The sequence below is a fragment of the Aphelocoma coerulescens genome, chromosome 27 (assembly GCF_041296385.1).
Source record: "Aphelocoma coerulescens isolate FSJ_1873_10779 chromosome 27, UR_Acoe_1.0, whole genome shotgun sequence".
NCBI lineage: Eukaryota > Metazoa > Chordata > Aves > Passeriformes > Corvidae > Aphelocoma > Aphelocoma coerulescens.
Window position 1 is genome coordinate 65,413 of NC_091040.1, and position 16,866 is coordinate 82,278.

At 50.5% G+C, this 16,866-nt stretch overlaps 2 long non-coding RNA genes across 3 annotated transcripts; one reads left to right on the forward strand and one right to left on the reverse strand.

Moving 5' to 3' along the window:
* The first annotated feature begins 1,447 nt into the window (after nucleotides 1-1,447).
* On the forward strand, nucleotides 1,448-7,035 carry LOC138099291 (uncharacterized). Of its 2 annotated transcripts, XR_011146697.1 has the most exons (4): nucleotides 1,448-1,544; nucleotides 3,533-3,633; nucleotides 3,936-4,241; nucleotides 4,369-7,035. It is a non-coding gene; the product is annotated as an uncharacterized lncRNA (long non-coding RNA). The 2 variants fall into 2 exon arrangements; XR_011146696.1 differs by having other exon boundaries at nucleotides 3,936-7,035.
* A 5,837-nt stretch (nucleotides 7,036-12,872) lies between these two features.
* LOC138099350 (uncharacterized) lies at nucleotides 12,873-15,824 on the reverse strand. The gene is made up of 4 exons (XR_011146702.1): nucleotides 15,691-15,824; nucleotides 15,144-15,403; nucleotides 14,757-14,847; nucleotides 12,873-13,287 (listed from the first exon to the last, which is right to left on the reverse strand). It is a non-coding gene; the product is annotated as an uncharacterized lncRNA (long non-coding RNA).
* Nucleotides 15,825-16,866: the final 1,042 nt, after the last annotated feature.

Below are 16,866 nucleotides of genomic sequence, written 5' to 3' on the forward strand. Positions count from 1 at the left end.
AGGAATGAGGCCTCAAAAGACATCTGACTCAACACTTCTGAGATGAGATTCCGAGACATGGCTGAGCCCGTCGGTAAGAGAACAAATGGTATCGGTGACATGCCAAGAAGTACAAATGTTTGAGAACCTAGAGATGATGGCTGACACTTGCCATAAGGTCCTTGAGGATAAAAGGCAGACATATCTGATCCAAGGGATCCTGAAGACATGCTAGACAACACAACACACCAGACAACACAACACAGACTGGAACTGCTCTGCACTGCATACCCTACAGTTGCAATCAAATGTGGAGCCTCTCCCTTTAGCTGTCCTAAGAGGCCCCTTAGAGAGCATCCCTTACCCCTACACTAATTATTAAGTTTTTCCCAGGAATTTCCAACTCACTACCCTGCTGCCATCCCATCTCCAGGTCATAGCCCCTGACTTATCTTTCGGATGACCGGCAATATGAATCCACATTGGCTGTGAAATGAGTCCTCCTCAGTTGTCTCAGAAGGCCCCATAATAGCCAGGTTAGCCTCAAAGTCACCTACAATAGAAAAAAAAAAACACAACATCAATGCACAAATCTAGTGGCATATAGGCCAAATGCCCACAATTTGGCTACTCACCACCTCCTAAGCACATCCAGGTCCTCGGGTCTCTGGCTTCACCCAGAATCAAAAGCTGGGGCCATTATTTCAATAGACACGTAAGACAGCGAGGGGCAAAGTTATAGGGTATTTCTGTGAGTACGGTGGATGCCTTTGTGTGCTTTAAGATGCATAAATGCATCTGCTGTGCTTGGGAAAAAGCCTTAGGTAGCCCTAAATAGACACCTTTTCCCACCCTATAGCCTTCAAAACCCCTTCTGGCACTTCCTAAACCAGCTACCCTGCTCACACTCTCCCAGCTGCAATCCATAACTTACCTATTGGAAGCCACAATTTCGGGTATCATCTTTGATATGAGCAAGGTCCCTTTTATGATGCAATGAATGCACTAAAAAAATTTGAAGCTTCATACTCAATACAACCTGGAAGTTACAAAGCTCCTAAAAAAAAAAAAAAAAACAAGAGAAAACCCTGAATTTAGAAAAGCACCTTACCACCCCTGAACACTCAGGCCAAAATTACAAGCCTAAATACTCCCTGTGTTCAACACCATCTTCTTCCCAATGTCTTCAAAACCTCTGTTGCTTTAGAGACCAAAAGCATCTACTGAGGGGAAAAAAAACTGATATAAGCTGAAAGGCCCCCTTCATTGAAATGAGAGGACATCTCCCATCCCAGTCAATCCCAGGGAGGAAATGAAGCCCTTTGGCAAAGGCTGGGGTTAATATACCCCTGGCTGGGTCCGCCTCTCATTCCCATCATGCCCCAGAAAAGGGAGGAGGTAATTACCACAAGGTATAAAAGCTGTCAAAGGAGCTATAGCTGCTTGGCTCCTCTGATTTAAATTCAAAGTGAGTAAAGGGCTGGAGAGAGAAAAAAAGCTCTTCAGGGAATTGATGATACCTTCTTTTTTGCTACAGCTACATCAAGTAAAAGAGCAGAGACCAGGTAACAAATAAAACTTTGTATTTTGGCAGTGTAGATAGCTAAGTGGGATAACTAGCTGTTAATTTGCACAGTTGTTCCTTAGTGATTAGCACGTAATACTTCACATGTGACTAAGTAGGGTGGAAAAGAGTAGTAATTATATGAATGGTGAAGCTCTCATTGGGACCTCTAATTAGGGCTAGATACATTATAAATAAAAATAACAAAACTAATAGACTCCTGGGTGCTGTTAGGGTTACATATGTGCTGGGCTTACTCCCATAGGAGATATTTGGTACCGGGGCATGGGTAGAAGTGCCCTGAAATGCAGATTTAAACCCTTAAAATGCTGAAAAAGGGAGCACTTCCTTTAACTGAACCCCTAAAATGAGGAGATGGGGTGTTTACTTCCACTTAAGCTAATATGATGGCAAATAAATGGCTTCTCCCCTTTAATTTAATCCCCTAAAATATTTGGAAAAGAGGGGGTTTCCTCACTTTAAATCTCACAAATGATACAGAAAGAGTAATTTTTCCCTCAGCTCAAACCCTTAAAAAGGGGGGACAACTGGGCTTCCCCCTCCATTTACACATTTGGATGATGAAAATGCAGGAGTTAACCTTAATTCAAACCCATAAAATAGCACAGTCAAGGTTTTCCCTTTCCATTTAAACTAGAAAATAATGGGAAATGGGGATTTGCTGTCAATTGATACCCCTAACAGCATAGAAGGGGTGGGGTTTCCTTCAAATGATACTATTAAAATTGCAGGGGAACGGGATTCCCCCTCAATTTTGATAGAGACAATTATGGAAAAGGAAGTGTTTTCCCTCAATTTAAGCCCCTTTTCTCCTAATAATACCTCTCTTTTCTGGGGCCTCTGGGGAGGGACTGACAAGATAAAAGGGGAAAGTTGAAAGTTTCTCTGTGGTGCCCGGCATGCTCAGGTGCCCAGGTGCATCTGGCTGCTCCCTAGCTCCTGCTAGGATGCTCCAACTGTTGTTCCTGGAGGGACACTTGGGATACCTTCATCAGCCCCTCTGAACTAGTAGCTCCTTGTGCAGGTGTGCCCAGGCAACCCTCTGAAGGCAGCTGGTCATGCCTGGACCTGCTGTGCCTTGGAGCGGGGGGTGAGGTGGAGAAAGGTCCTGCCAGTTGTTCCCTCCCATACATGGGCCGTTGTCTGTCCCTGAAACACTGGGGTGCCGGGCTTTCCTTTCTGTGGAAAAGAACCGGCCTTCTCAGCCAGGTGCCTGTGGCCAAAATTGGGATTCTGCCTCCAAAACTCCCTATGTCCTAGCTTTGTAATTACTGAGGAAATTTCCCTCAGATCATAAGCGATTACAGGTAATTTTTCCTCTGCAATCATTACTGAATTGTGTTTCTGTGGAAGTGTTTGACACATCCCTTGAGGGGACGAGGGTTTGGCCGGGTTTTTTATGGCTAATCCTGACAGGCCCCGACAGAACCCGAGCTGGTCTACCCCGAATTTCCATGAAATATTGATATAGTTTATAAATACTCCCTTTGCCTGCTACTCAGTCTTTCCCTGTCCATCCAGGGAGCAGATTACTCCATCCTTTGCTCCTGACCGCAGCTCTCCTGCCCAAATGCCGGTTCTCACAGACAAGAACTAAGCAGAAAACTGCTACAAGTGTTGGCTTTTAAAGTAAAATTCTTATTACATCTGGCTAAATGAGCACAATAAATACAAGTATTGATGGTCATTGGGTGAAAGCTTTTCAGAACAGAAAATAACCATTTTGATAGCACAGATCCCATTTTGACAATAATGCATTCTTTGCGTTTGGGAATCCTGCCCATATAGGGCATCTGAAAATTGGTATTTTGGAATTTGATATTTTGAAATGGGGACATGTTGATATTTTGGAACTTAATATTCTGGTATTTTGAAAGGAAATTATTTTGGTATTTTGGAACCTGGTATTCTGGTATTTTGAAAGTAGGTTACTTTGCTATTCTGAAACTTGGTTTTCTGGTATTGCAGAACTGGATTACTTTGGCAATTTGGGACTTCGTATTCTACTGTTTTGGAACCGAATTACTTTGGTATTTCTGGACTTGGTATTTTGGAACTGGATAACTTTGGTATTTCAAAACTTGGTTTTCTGGGATTTTGAAACCTAGTTTTCTGATATTTTTTACCTTGGTTTTCTATTATTTTGGAACTAGGTTATTCTGGTATTTCGGAATCTGATTTTTTTTTTTTTTGTATTTTTGTAGGCTGTTTTTTTGGTATTTTTGTGGGCTGTTTTTTTTTGTATTTTGTAACATGGGCTTTTAGTTTAGTATTTTTGTAACCTGGGCGGTTGCTATTTTGTAACCTGTGCTTGGCAGGGGCCTGTGGCATCCTAGTCCAGGCTCTCAGCTTCATTTGCCTTCTTTGACAGTGATTATCCTCTCATGGGAACTGTTACATCACAGACTGTACAATGAGACAGACTTCCCAAAACAGAAATAAATTCCAGCTATGGAAAATCTCACTGCCGCATTTAGAAACACTTCAGCAAAGACTTTGGAAAAAGCAAAGGTGATGTATGATTACCTGGGGCCCCAGAAAACTGAGGTGAAGGTGGGGAACAAGCAGACAGCAAACAGCTTCCACTGCTTCTTGCTCCAGACACTACTGCAAGTGCAGCTTCCCTGGAATTTCATGTCCAGTGTGTCTCTTCCAAGCTCAGCAGGCAAACGAACAGGTACTCCAGGATTTACTTTGTTTGTACTTCAGGCAGGACAGACCCTCCACGAGGAACTGGAATCCAAGGGTAGATCTAAAAATGGTCCATCCTCCCACTTACCGCTCCACACTTTCTCCTTCCGCAGGTAGGATGCAGGTGCCTCGCAGAGGCAAGAACACTGCCTTTCAATTCAGTACAAAACCTGCCAGAAAAAAACAGGACACCGGGACCGAGAGCCAGCAGCAATTCCTTAGTGTTTCTGTTCACAGCTGTTCTCCTGCTGCTTTTCTTGACAGGGGCTTTTCTTTCAAGGTCATTCCTGTATGCTTTTATCTTGCCAAATGTTTTAGAAAGTTGAGTTTCTTGAGAACTGTTTCATCCTGACATTTTCAGTGCTGCGCTTGCCACGATCCTTTGGATGCCCTAACTGCGCATCCAATTCAGGGAACACCAGTTTAGCCCTGGGCTGGGAAACAAAAGACAACAAACATTTAAAAATCGTCCCTGCCTTGAGGGTGTTCAGGCCCAGGAGAAAGCCCTTCCCACCACCTTCTTGGCCTCTTCCCAGTCTGAGTAACTGGAAATGTGCATCCAAACCCGAGTTAGACAGATTGGGGTGTGTTTCGCACACCAAAGACCACAGCCCCAAGCACTGGGAGCCTAAAGATGCTCTGGATTACGATTCACAGCCTCAGTGAACCCTGCAGAGTAAAGCCAAGTGGTTTCTCTTTTGCTGAGGGAGGAAAACGCATGACAGCAAGGGCTGTCACAGCTGACCCGGCCCTCGTGGGGTCAGCTGAACAGGATAACCCATTGAGTCTTGCTCTGCTGTTGAAAAACACTACAAACCCTGTGGCTCAAGGGTTCAAAATCTACTTTTTAGGTCAGCCAAAAGGCCTCTGGCTGAGACAATTCACTGAATTCACTGGCAGATCCCAAGATCTGTTTCCAAGTGCATAAAAACCTACACCTACAAAAAGGTCCCAAGCACAGTGGAGTTAAAGGTGCTCTGAGCACGGGTTCCTTGAACTTCAGGGAAATGATCCCGAGTCTGGCTTTGGGATGCTCCCACCTGCACCTTGTGTTCTCCACACCAGCCATCCTGCCTGGGAAGGCCAGGGGTTTTGGACGCCCTCTGGGAACCCCCAGGCCCCCTGCCAGTGAGCAATGGTGCTGTCTGTGCCTGCAGCCCTCACCCCAATTTTTGTCAGTGGGTGGTTCTTGATGTGGCAGTTGGGGACAGGGGTAAGGAGTGGCCCTGGCAGTGCTGGGGCAGCAGTTGAACCTGATGGTCTCAATGGGTTTTCCAGCCTCAGGGATTCTATGGGACAGCCTGTGACTGACCCAGCTACACAGACAGGCACAGGGAAGCTGTTACACACAGATTATATTGCCATGAGCCAGAGCACTTCAGGGCATCCTTGAGAGAGTTGCAGAGAGCAGGAAAAAAAAATACACAGTTACAGCACTGATCGTGCTCTGTGGTTTGCAAGTGGGGCATGATCACCATTTTGTTTTTGTCTTGATAGCTCCAAAGAAAATAACTGTTGACCTGGCAGCAAAGATGCCACCTTCCTGATACTCCTGGCCCAGAACCATGGCCCAGCAGGCAGCTGCGGCAATCTGAATTATTTGTGCAGTTCAGAAGCTGCACATCCCTAGACCAATCCCTTGGGAGCATGAACCTTCCCACAGGCATTTTGTACTTCAGTGTGTACTTTCAGCACACTGGGACCATTCAAATCAGAATGAGGTCACTTGCTGACAGCACAGCATTAGATCAGAGATATTCAGAGACTCACCAGACAACATTCACTATGGACTCTCTGTGGATGCTAAAAGGCAGGAGCAGAGAAATTTTTCAGCTCTGTAGTTTGTGAAGTTTTTCCTTTCTCATCCTTTAGCAGAGAAACAGAGAAATCCAGCTTCTCACAGCTTCTCTGTGAGAGCTTTCGTTCTCATGAGAACTGGATGGGTGGTAACAGTTTGTAAGAATGTAAACTATTTCTACACCTGCTATTGTTGTCAGAACACTAGAATTGTTTTCAGTCTTGTGAGAATAATATTTGGAAATGGGTCTCTTACTGCTCGGCCTATCACCTTGAGAGGTGGTGAGTGAATAAGCCAATCATGTAATTTCTTAATTGTGAACTACACTATAAAAGAGGAGAAATTCATTAAATGAGGTCTTAACTCTGCTTTGGCCATATCTTTTAACCTGGACCTATGTCGTGATTTGCTGTTCTCTGGGGATAACAGCGACAGACTCTCCATTCCCATTGTTCTGGCTGCAGCATCCTCATTTCTCACAGGTCTGTTTCAAGGACTCCCCTCAAAATATGGATTGCTGGTCCCAGTAGGGAATCCCCAAGGGCATTTTTACTCCCTGCAAACTGCAGCAATGACCAAGAACAGGTTCTGTCATAGGAAAAGCAGAGGATTGTGATGATTACACAGCTCTCCCTGTGAGGGCTTCAGTTTCTACCTGCAATTCTTGAGCAGCTCTGCCTTGGTCCCACCCGCCTGCTCCAAAATGCCTCCGTGGGGTTTAACTCCAGCTCTTTGGATCTGCCCATCCCCACGGCTCTGACAGACAGCACAGCAGGGGAACACCTGAACAGGTACAGCCAGGAGCACACCAAGGCCATCAGGCCTTGCAGCACAGCTTCTTGTGCTTCAGGGCTTCCAGTTTTTTGGTACAGATTCACTGGAATTTAACCTCATCTAGCAAAATCATCTGGCAAGACTTAACATTAACTCAGGAATTCCAGTGCATCCCTGCACCACTGGGATTGCAACTACTGTACAAGCTGTGAGAGGCAGTGAACAAGCAGTGGATGGAAAATGATCCTCTCCTGGTCCCTGCTGGATTCTAGGAGCAGGGATCCTTTCCCTCTTTCCCCCTACCCCCCGCGGTGCCCTCCTCCCCCTCCTGCCCCACCCCGCACCCTTTCCAGGCTTTGTTCCACAGCTTTTGCCTCCGGACCTCAGATCCTTTCATTCTCCAGGGGCTCCCAGCAGCTCCACAGCCTTTCCTCTCCCATCCTGATCCTTTCTCCAGGAATAGAGCTGTGCATTTCAATTCCCTTCTCTTTTCTCTGACAATTCCCACCAACCCAGACCTAAAGCTGACACAAGGAACGCTCGGTGCCCACAAATCCAGACCTGGCCATCCCTAAACCAGCAACTCCCGGACAATTTGGGTTCATTCCAACCTAACACTGAGGACTCACCTAATCCTTCAAAATTCCCAAGAAATATCCCATTGCCTTCAGCTCCCAGGGGATTCTGCTTCGTGCTCACACGGATTTGGGACTTCCCTGAAAAACCCGTGCAGGGCACGCTGGAATCCCCGATCCCGTGAATCCGGGGAGTGTGAAAAGCTCGGTCCAGCCTGGGCCCCCAGAAATTTTTGCCAAATATCCCCCAAGTCCTCAGGACAACAGAACTCTCTGGTACTGCATTTTTGGCATTGTAAAGCCTGGAATTACTTTATTCCTAGTGCTGGGCTCTCCATACGGCCGAGAAAATCCCAGCCTCCACACAGACCCAGATTCCAAACTTTTTGATACATTTTAGCAAACCGAGAAATTCCCCTTCCCTGCTTCTTCTTAAGGGCATCCTTCTCTTCCCTTACCCGGCCTGCTCTCTCCCACTGGGCTGGGTTTTTCCCTTCCCATGCTAATTAGTCCCTACTTCTAGGAGGTTTAGGTACCTTTCTTCCCTGGGAGGGATTTCTTAACACAGCTACCGAGGCTTTGGGAGTCTTCTTTATCTTCTACTTTCTGGAAACACACCCTCTGATCCATAAATGCCACAATCCAGATGCCCAACTTCAACAAGACATCCTTTTCACCTAAAAACACTCACTCTCAACTCTTAGATCTTTTAAAGTTTTACCCCCACAAAATTCCCCTGTTTTTCCACCGCTGAATTCCTCCGTCCTGATTCCAAGAATTTCTTGAATACCACGGGGCTTTTCTCAAGATTTACCCCCACAACCTTCCCTACGTGCCCACTGCTCATCACCTCATTTTTCCCTCAGTGTGTTCGTTCTCCACCCCAGAGAGTTTGTCAAGTGTTGCCTCCAAAATGTTCCCCCTCTGTCCACTACTGAGTTCCCCATTTTGCCTTCAAAATATTCATTCTGTCCCCTCCAGATTGCATCCACTTTTACCCCCAACATTTTACTTCCTCTACAATATTGATTAAACCTTTTCCACCCCAAAAATGTGCATTCCCTCCCTTAAACAGCACCTCACCTTTTCCCTCAAAAATGCCCCAGAGAGAAACTCAGATTCAGCCCCCAAACTCCCATTTTCCTACACAAACAGTTCTTGTGGCCCCTCTCAATTCCCCCAGGCTTTCAGCTAAAGGAATAACTGGAAGCCTATTCCCTCATCTCTGCCCTTGTTTTGCTTTCCTGGAAAACCTTGCGATCCCACACTTTCTCCAAGAGATCTGCTGGGAGTACTGCAAGGTCTGCTCTGTCAGAGTGCCAGGGGGCTTTACAGCACTTGTTCCTCTGCATCTTCACCTTTTCATCAGGTTTCCCCTACAACAGTGTTGTGGGAGAAGCTTGGAATTACTAGAAATGGATCAGGTTCACATTTTTTCCCCACCAGTTTTCATCTGGTTTGAAATTCCTGGAATTACCCTCAAATGTGCCCTAGAACAGTGCTGTGAAAGGATCAATCAGAAGAACAGCCTGAAAGCAGAAAACCACCTCCAGCAGCAGCCGGAATGATCCCATTTCTGTTCTTACCTGGTCCTGCCAGAGCTCCCACCAGCCATTGCCATTCCTAAACAAGAGCTATGGAAAGCATTCCTGCTGTCCGTGAGGGTGAGGTGCCAGTTCTGGATGTTCTTTGCTGTGGAATCGGACAACAAACAGAGCGTAAACGATCTTGGTGGCTCTTCCAAGCCAAACCACCCCGTGATTCCATGCGTGGATCAGCACCTGTCCCAACTCCATTCCAGAAACCTCCTCCCACTAACCCGGAACTTTCCTTTTTCCGCTCAACATCAGGGATTTGCTGCCGAGTGCCCCGGGCAGGGGACGCCTCAGCATTCCCTGGGGTGCCTCAGCATTCCCTGGGGTGCCTCAGCATTCCCTGGACTGCTGTTCCATGCCGATCCCGTGGTCCAGCGCCGTTCCGGGCTGCAGTGCCGGGCTCTCCCCACAAGGCGGCAGCACCGGGAGCGAGCAGCCCCGGCCGGTCCCGCTGTCTCGGGGCAGCTGCGCCTTCAACCCGCCCGGAGCTGGTGGGGCCATGAACACAGCGGGCAAAAACCCCACCGATCCCCTTTATTTCACCCCCAGAGGCACAGGATCGCAGCATTTCCTGGGCTGGAAGGGACCCGCAGGGAGCATCGAGTCCAAATCCTGGTCCTGCACCCCAAGAATCCCACCCTGTGCCCGAGAGCCTTGTCCAGACCCAAACTCTGCCCCCAGGATCCTGAAAACACAGCGGGGCTGGGAGAAGGGTAACAAGGGAGGATTTTTTACATAGTTCTCCTTGTACGATCGTTATATAATCTTATTAGATAGTCCAGTAACCCATCCCTGGGCCGGGACCCCCACCCCTGTCCCGGGACACCCATCCCTGGGCCGGAATACCGATCCCCCGCGGCCCCCACCGTCCGCTCGGGACTGTCCCCGTTCCCCGCTCACCTCCGAGCCCGGAGCACCCGCCCCGGTGCCCCCGGCCCGGCAGCGCTGCTCCCCGGACTCCCCGCCATTGCCGCTGCGGGCGAAGAAGGGGGGAAATTACCGGTACCACACCAATGTGGCGATGCGACCTTCTCAAGATGGCGGCGGTGGAGGACCCCGCTCCGTCTATTCGGCTGCCTGAATGCTCCCGCCTGCCCCAGGCGCCGCTGACCCCACAGTCGGTGTCCGCATAGCGGAAAACGCCTCAGAAAATTGCGTGCAAGCGCTGGGCTGGCGTCGGTGTCGGCGTCGCGCTCAGGCAGTTGAATAGACGCAGGTAGAAGGGGGCCTTCCCTGCCACCATCTTGAGAAGGTCAGAAAACAGCGTAAATGACCGCCATCTTTAGTGTGGCGATGATCTAACTTCCGGTTTTACCGCCATCTTGGGTGCTGGCAGAAGCCACTTCCGGTCGAGCCGCCATCTTTAGTGTGGTACGCACAAGGGCCCCCGCCCCTCACAAGGGCTTCTGTCTATTCAGATGCCTGAATCCGGCCCGGACTCCGACGGCGGCCCCGCGCGATTTTCCGCGCGATTTTCCGCGGTGGTCCCCGGTGCGAGGACACGGGTGGTGGGGTCACCGGCGCCGGAGGCGGGCGACGGCCCCGCGACCGGCGGCAGGCATCGGTGCGGACACCTCTCCCAGGGGCCTATTGCGTCCGCCATCTTGAGTGTGGCGGAAGTTTAAACCACCGTCTGCAAGGTCCTGGCAGGTTCGAATAAAAACGCCACTTACGCCGTCCCGAAAGCGCCGAACTGCGCCTTCCTTTCCGAGCCGCCCCCTTGAGAGCGGCACGCGGGCGGCTCTATTCCCACCGTGCTCGCCCAGTGCCCCTCGCCCCGTGTCGCGCTGTGACCGCGCCTCTGCTGCCCGGCAAAACCGGCCCCGCCGGGCCGCCCCCCGCGCTGTCATTCGTCGCGGTCACCGCCCCGCACGGCGCCCGCTCCTTTTCACCGCTCTGGCCCCGCTCATGCACGCCCGTGTCCCTTGGCGCTCCGAACCGTCCTTCGCCCCTCCCCTCCGCTGCCAGACGCGGCCCCGCTCGCTCCCGCTCCTTGCCACGCTCGGCAGCCACCGAGGCCGCCGCCCTCTCGGCTCCCCCGGCCCCGGGCGGCAGCAGCGCCGGGGCGCCGTGCCGGGGCCGGCAGTGCCGCGCTCTCGCCACCAGGCGGCAGCAGCGCCGCCCAGCTCAGCCCGGGGCCGGGCCGCGCTGCAGGGCAGGGACAGAGCAGAGGCAAAAGCCGGCTCAGGGCGCTCTGCAGCTCCTGCAGCCCGAGCCTCTCGGCTCCTGGCGCCAGGCACTTGCTTCACTTGCACACCCTTCCTACAGAAAAACGCCGGCTGGTTATTCTCAAAACTTGCTCATCTCTAGTCCCAGCTTCTTATATTCCTATATGCAACAGAGTAGAGAGAGAGGGCTGGCTTATTTCAAAATGAATCTACATCTGAATCAGTAGCATTTGTCTATAGATGTAAAAACAAAGAACTTGACAGGTTTGGGGATTCCACACTGTCATACACACACCCCTCCCGGTGGATTTTCTGGCAGTTTTGGGCCCCTCTGGGGGAGGGCACCCAGCAATGGCCCCCCTCATTCCCCACTCACCTGCTCCTCCACTGCATCGTGGCTCTCCCAGGGACATTGGGGTGCCCCAAGTGACATTCAGAGCCCCCGAGTCTCCACCCCCGCCCCCAGCCTTTTTTCCTCACCCCCAAAGAAGGCACAAAACGGGACAAACTTTCATAAAAAAGCAGAACAGCACTTTCATAAAGCCATTTCCATGCATACATCCCCCAAAAAGGGGCTTGGCTGGAAACACGGGGAAGGCGCAGCAGAGGGATGGGGAAAGAGGGGGATGGGCAGCAGGACAGGGGGCCCTCAAGAGAAGGGCACCATGAGGGAGAGGGACCGAGCAGCTGATGCAGACAGGGACAGGCAAAAGGACAGTGAGAGGGACAAAGAAATACAGTCACACTGCAGCACAAAGGAAAAAGGAGAGCAAGAAAGAAGGAAAGAGAAAGATGCAGGCGGCGACGGAGACAGAGACAGAACAGGGAGAGGGATTGAGCAGAATTTATTCAATAAAGGTCAGTGTGGATTTCTTAAAAGAACACCAGGACATCCCTATCACGGAACTCTGCTGTCTGCTTCAACTTCACAGCTGTCAGGGAACATTTCTCCCCCCTCTCCTCTCTGCGGTGTTTATTAAATAAAGAGTGAGTATTTATTTCTTAAAAGAAAAACAAGAGAGAGTGAGGCAGTGAAAGGCAATGGCATGGGGAGCACACAGGACAAGAAAGCAACACAAAAGACACACTGGACAGAGAGAAGAAAAGAGCTGGAAAGTTGGATGCAAGAGTGAAAGAAAATCAGGAACAAACGCCAGGACTTTCATTAGAGCGTGTGGCTGACGAACGTGCCAGTAAAGCACCAGCTCGAACAGAACCTGCTGCTGGCACGGCTCGGCCTGGCACTCACTAATTAACATCTGTCTCTCAGCAGGGCCATGAATCCCCTGCTGGAACAGGAGGGGAAAGCCGAGGGGATAATGCGCACCGGGGTTGGTGCCGCTCAGCCCTAATCCCAGCCCGTGGCGCCAGTGAACGCACCCCGATCTCCGAACCTTCTCTCAGGGAAATCTCACCTTTACCCCTTCTCTTCCCCTCCCGGTATCTCTGTGTGCCCAGAACAAACACGAGGAGAGGTTTCTCTGTTGCAGGTTCTTTGGAAATCCTACACTGACTTTGAGAATGAGCAAGAAGAGCAGAAGACAACCAGGAAACTTTGCTGCCAACCAACATCAAACCCCTCGCACCAGAGAAGAATGAACAGCTCGTTTTTACGTGTCCAAATTCCTTCAATTTTCAGCATCGTCTGTTTCCCGGCACTGTGGGAACTGCTGCACACGGCACCACGAGTAAAACGCTCTCGTGTTCAGAAGGCACAATTGCAGAGAACAGACAGCAAAGCCGTCTCAAGGCAATTTGGGCACACAAAACCCCCCTTTTTGCACCCTGAGCTTTCTGTTAAGCCACACCTGAAATTCCAAGTTTCTCCGTACACTGCCCCAGTGCTTCTCTCTTCCGTCAGCGCCGTAGGCAGGACTGATTCCATACTCACAAACCCCCCTTGCCACGATCGGCGCTCTCTGCCCACCAAGGACACGACACCGGGCAGGGACATTTCTCCCACTCCCCAGCAGAGACCTCCTCCTGCCACATCCAGGGAACTGCAGCCGCTCAGGGAACACCAACTTTCTCCTGAGCTGGGAACAGGAAGCTGCAGCAATTAAGGCTGCACAGTCCACAGCAGCGAGAGCTCAGCACATGTCCAGAGAGCCAATTCCAGCACCTAAATTAAAAAAGAAGAAAAAGTTGATGACTTTTTTTTAAAGTTACTCTAAGTTCTTAAAACCAAACCAGCCTTTGCTCTTGATTTTGGCTCACTGATGCACACACACACACAAGAAGCCAACGGTCACACAGGGCCTGCTTGCAGAATTCCTGATCCAAACCCTCGCCTTTCCTGCCCAGCACTGAGGGAAATCTGACAGAGGACTCATAAAGAGCCCTCGCTGAGAGCAGTCATCGCCCCAGGCCTTCAGGCTTGGCAAGATTCTGTAGGGAACGGACCCAAATTCAATTCCCAAATCTCAATCTCTGACAAGTCCTGTTAGAAAGACAGCGGACAGTCCATCAGAACATGGAATTAAAAGGCTGCACAAGGAATAACAGAAGCTTTCCCAGGAATAGCCCAAGTTCCTTTTCTCCCTCACCGGTCCGGGGCCATGAGACCGAACCTTGGGCCCCAGGAGACAGGAGAGCTGTTATCAACACTCGAACCTCCCAAGCGTTGTTATTGCTCAGAGAGCTGCGCCGGTACTGAGCTACTCCCATGCGCCTGCACGGCTTTGGGGAGGGGCAAGACGACATCCCACTCCTGCCTGGAGAAATTTCAACGCCCTAAAAAGTCGTTTCCCTTCTCTCTCTCTGACCCATGGCCAAAGCAGCTGTGTAGAACAACCCAGGGGATTTATGGGAGGGTGATTCTCTCAGGAAAGACCCCAGACCCTGAGGAAACAAAACCATCCCCAATTTCCAGCTGAAAACACGCTGCTTCCTGAACGGCAGCGCACAAAACTCTCTATAGCCAGACAGGAGATGACAGACTGGAAAAAGCCAAAAGATGTGCTCTGCTTGCATGCACTCTCTGACTGGTAATTCCAAAGGAAATTCCCCACAGATCGTAAGCAGTCGCCTACAGTTTGTCCTCTGCATTCATGACTCCCTTGGCTTTCTGTAGAAGTGTGTCAAACATCCATGCAGGCGTCAGGGCCTGGGCTGGCTCGTTTATGGCTCTTCCTGACAGGCCCAGGCCAAACCCAAGCACCCCCCTCACTGCTCCAGCCCCACTTTCAGGGAAATATTGACACGGCTTAGAAATACTCTCCTTCCCTGCAACTCACTCCCTCCCTGCGCATCCCTGGAGAGGATTTACTCCGTCCTTTGTTCCCGACAGCACCTCTCCAGCGCAAATCCCACTTCACACAGACACTGACTAAGCAGACCTAAGGCAGTGGTTCCAATCCCCAGCTGCAATCCCCAACTCCCTGTCTCCTGCACAGCTCATCCAAGCACTCCCAGCAATCTCACCTCAGCCCAGAGACTCTCTGTCTGCAGAGGGAAACACAACCCGATGGCACGCAGCTCTGGCACCACATTCCCTCTTCCCTTCTCCCTTTTTCCAGCACACCAGGCTGCTGGAAACGGCATTCCCTAGGCAGTTCATCCCAACACAGAGAAAAGGAGCCTGTGACTTACCCACACCATGGGCAGGACAAGGGGGGCCCTAGCTGGCTTTGGCTGCTCCAACACCAAAGCTCTTGGTCCCAAAGATGGGACGAGTTCAGTCCTGAAAGAGAGCAGAAAAGGGAAGTTAATCCCACTGTGGAATCCGAGACTCCTGCATTTCACATTTCCACTCTGGTTGCTCACCGTGGAGTTGTAGCTGTGAAAAAAAAGGGACAATGACACCAAATCAAATAAAAAGTGCCTTTTTTCCACCATTTTTATACCAGGCATTAAAAAGATGCTCATTTCTCTTCCAGCATTGTTTCCCTCATTTTAGCAGAACCGTTTTCATCCCAGACCCCCCTCGTCAGCTGTTCAATCCTCTGGCACTGGATTTGGACAAAGGAAGGGATGCACCTGGATCGCAGGAAATCACGGAGAGAAACCCCTCCAAAACCTGACAGAGAAAAACAACGGGAGATGCAGAAAGACACATCCCTCATTTGCACGTCCGGAGTGCTTTTCTAAAGACTTCCCTGCATCTGGATGCTCTTTGCTCTTGGCTTTCTTTACAGGAATGCATTTGCTGCTAAACACATCTCAGGCCCTTATTTGATCAGGATAAGGTCGGATGCAGATGAAGACTCACACAAGGAATAGCCAGGGAGATGCAGGGCCTGGGAACATCAAGGACAGAGAAGAGAAGGAACAGGGATTGTTTTTCTTGTTTAGAGCCAGCAGTACTGTGAGCTTGGAGAACACACGGCACCACAGGGATCCAGGGCAGGAGCGGGATAACTCTGGGATAAGGGGAATCTGCTCCCACTCCAGGGCTGTGCCAGTGAAGGAGGGGAATTTTTAGTGCCTTCATTGCACACAAAAACCAAACCCAGCACCACCGAGCTGGACTTTCGTGAGCTGCAACACAAAGTGGCCCCTGGCCTTTAGGGGAACACAACCTCACCGAGTCACGGAGCCAGGGGATGACACTTGGGAATGAGCCTTGCGGCCTGCAGCCAAATCAGATGAGGGAGCCACAGGAGCTGTGGGGTTTCCTGCTCTTCCTGCAACGCCATCAGTCCAGACCAGGAGACCTTTCCTGGAACAGATCTTCCCTGCAAAAGGGAGCTACACCAAAGCTCAAGCCCTCATTTAGAGACCCTTGGAAAAGCAAAGGTGAGAGGGGATTACCTGGAGCCCCAGGGGACTGAGGTGAAGGGGATGAAGAAGCAGATAGCAAACTGCTTCCACTGCTTCTCACTCCAGCAAGGGGAACATCCCTGGAATTTCACGTCCAGCGTCTCTCCCAAGCCCCACAGGTGAACCCACACGTACTCCAGGACTGATCTCCTTTGTACTTCCAGCAGCACAGACGCACCGGGAAGAACTGCAATCCAAGGACACACATCAGCAACCGTCTTCCCGCTTGGCGCTCTCTCCACATTTTCCCTTTCCAGTGGGATGCAGGTGCCACCCCCCAGAGGCAGGAAAACTGCCTTGCAAGCCAGTACAAAACCCGCCTGGAAAGCCCAGGATGCCCGGAGCCAGCAGCCATTTCTCCCGGAGCTCCTGCTGACAGGCATTTGAAGCCTGCTGGGCCTCACAGCTGCTTTTCTGCCAGGGGCATTCCCATCTCTTATTTTTTAGCCCAAATAAAGGTTTGCAAAGCTGAGTTTTGTGAGAAGTGCTTCATATTTGGATTATTCTTAACTTGGAGTTTCCCTTGGCACCAAAATCAGGGGTAAACCCAACATGGCCTCAAAGGGCCATAAGATCCCAGATATCCAATCCCCAATTCCCTCAGGATTGGTTCATTAAAGCTTTTCAGGGGTAATTTAGCAAACTTCAGGGTTTGGTGACTTCACCATCAAAGCAACATGAAACCTGTGCTAAAGGAACTTAACTAAAGCTGTCTAAAAGGGGTGCCCGCTGATGACTCATTAAAACACTCCCTTAAAAAGGAGCTAGGATTGATTCCATACTCACAAACCTCCCTTGCCACGATCGGCGCTCTCTGCCCGCCAAGGACACGGCACCGGGCGGGGACATTTCTCCCACTCCCCGGCACAGACCTCCTCCCACCACATCCAGGGAACTGCAGCCGCTTGGGGAACACCAACTTCGTCCTGGGCTGGGAACA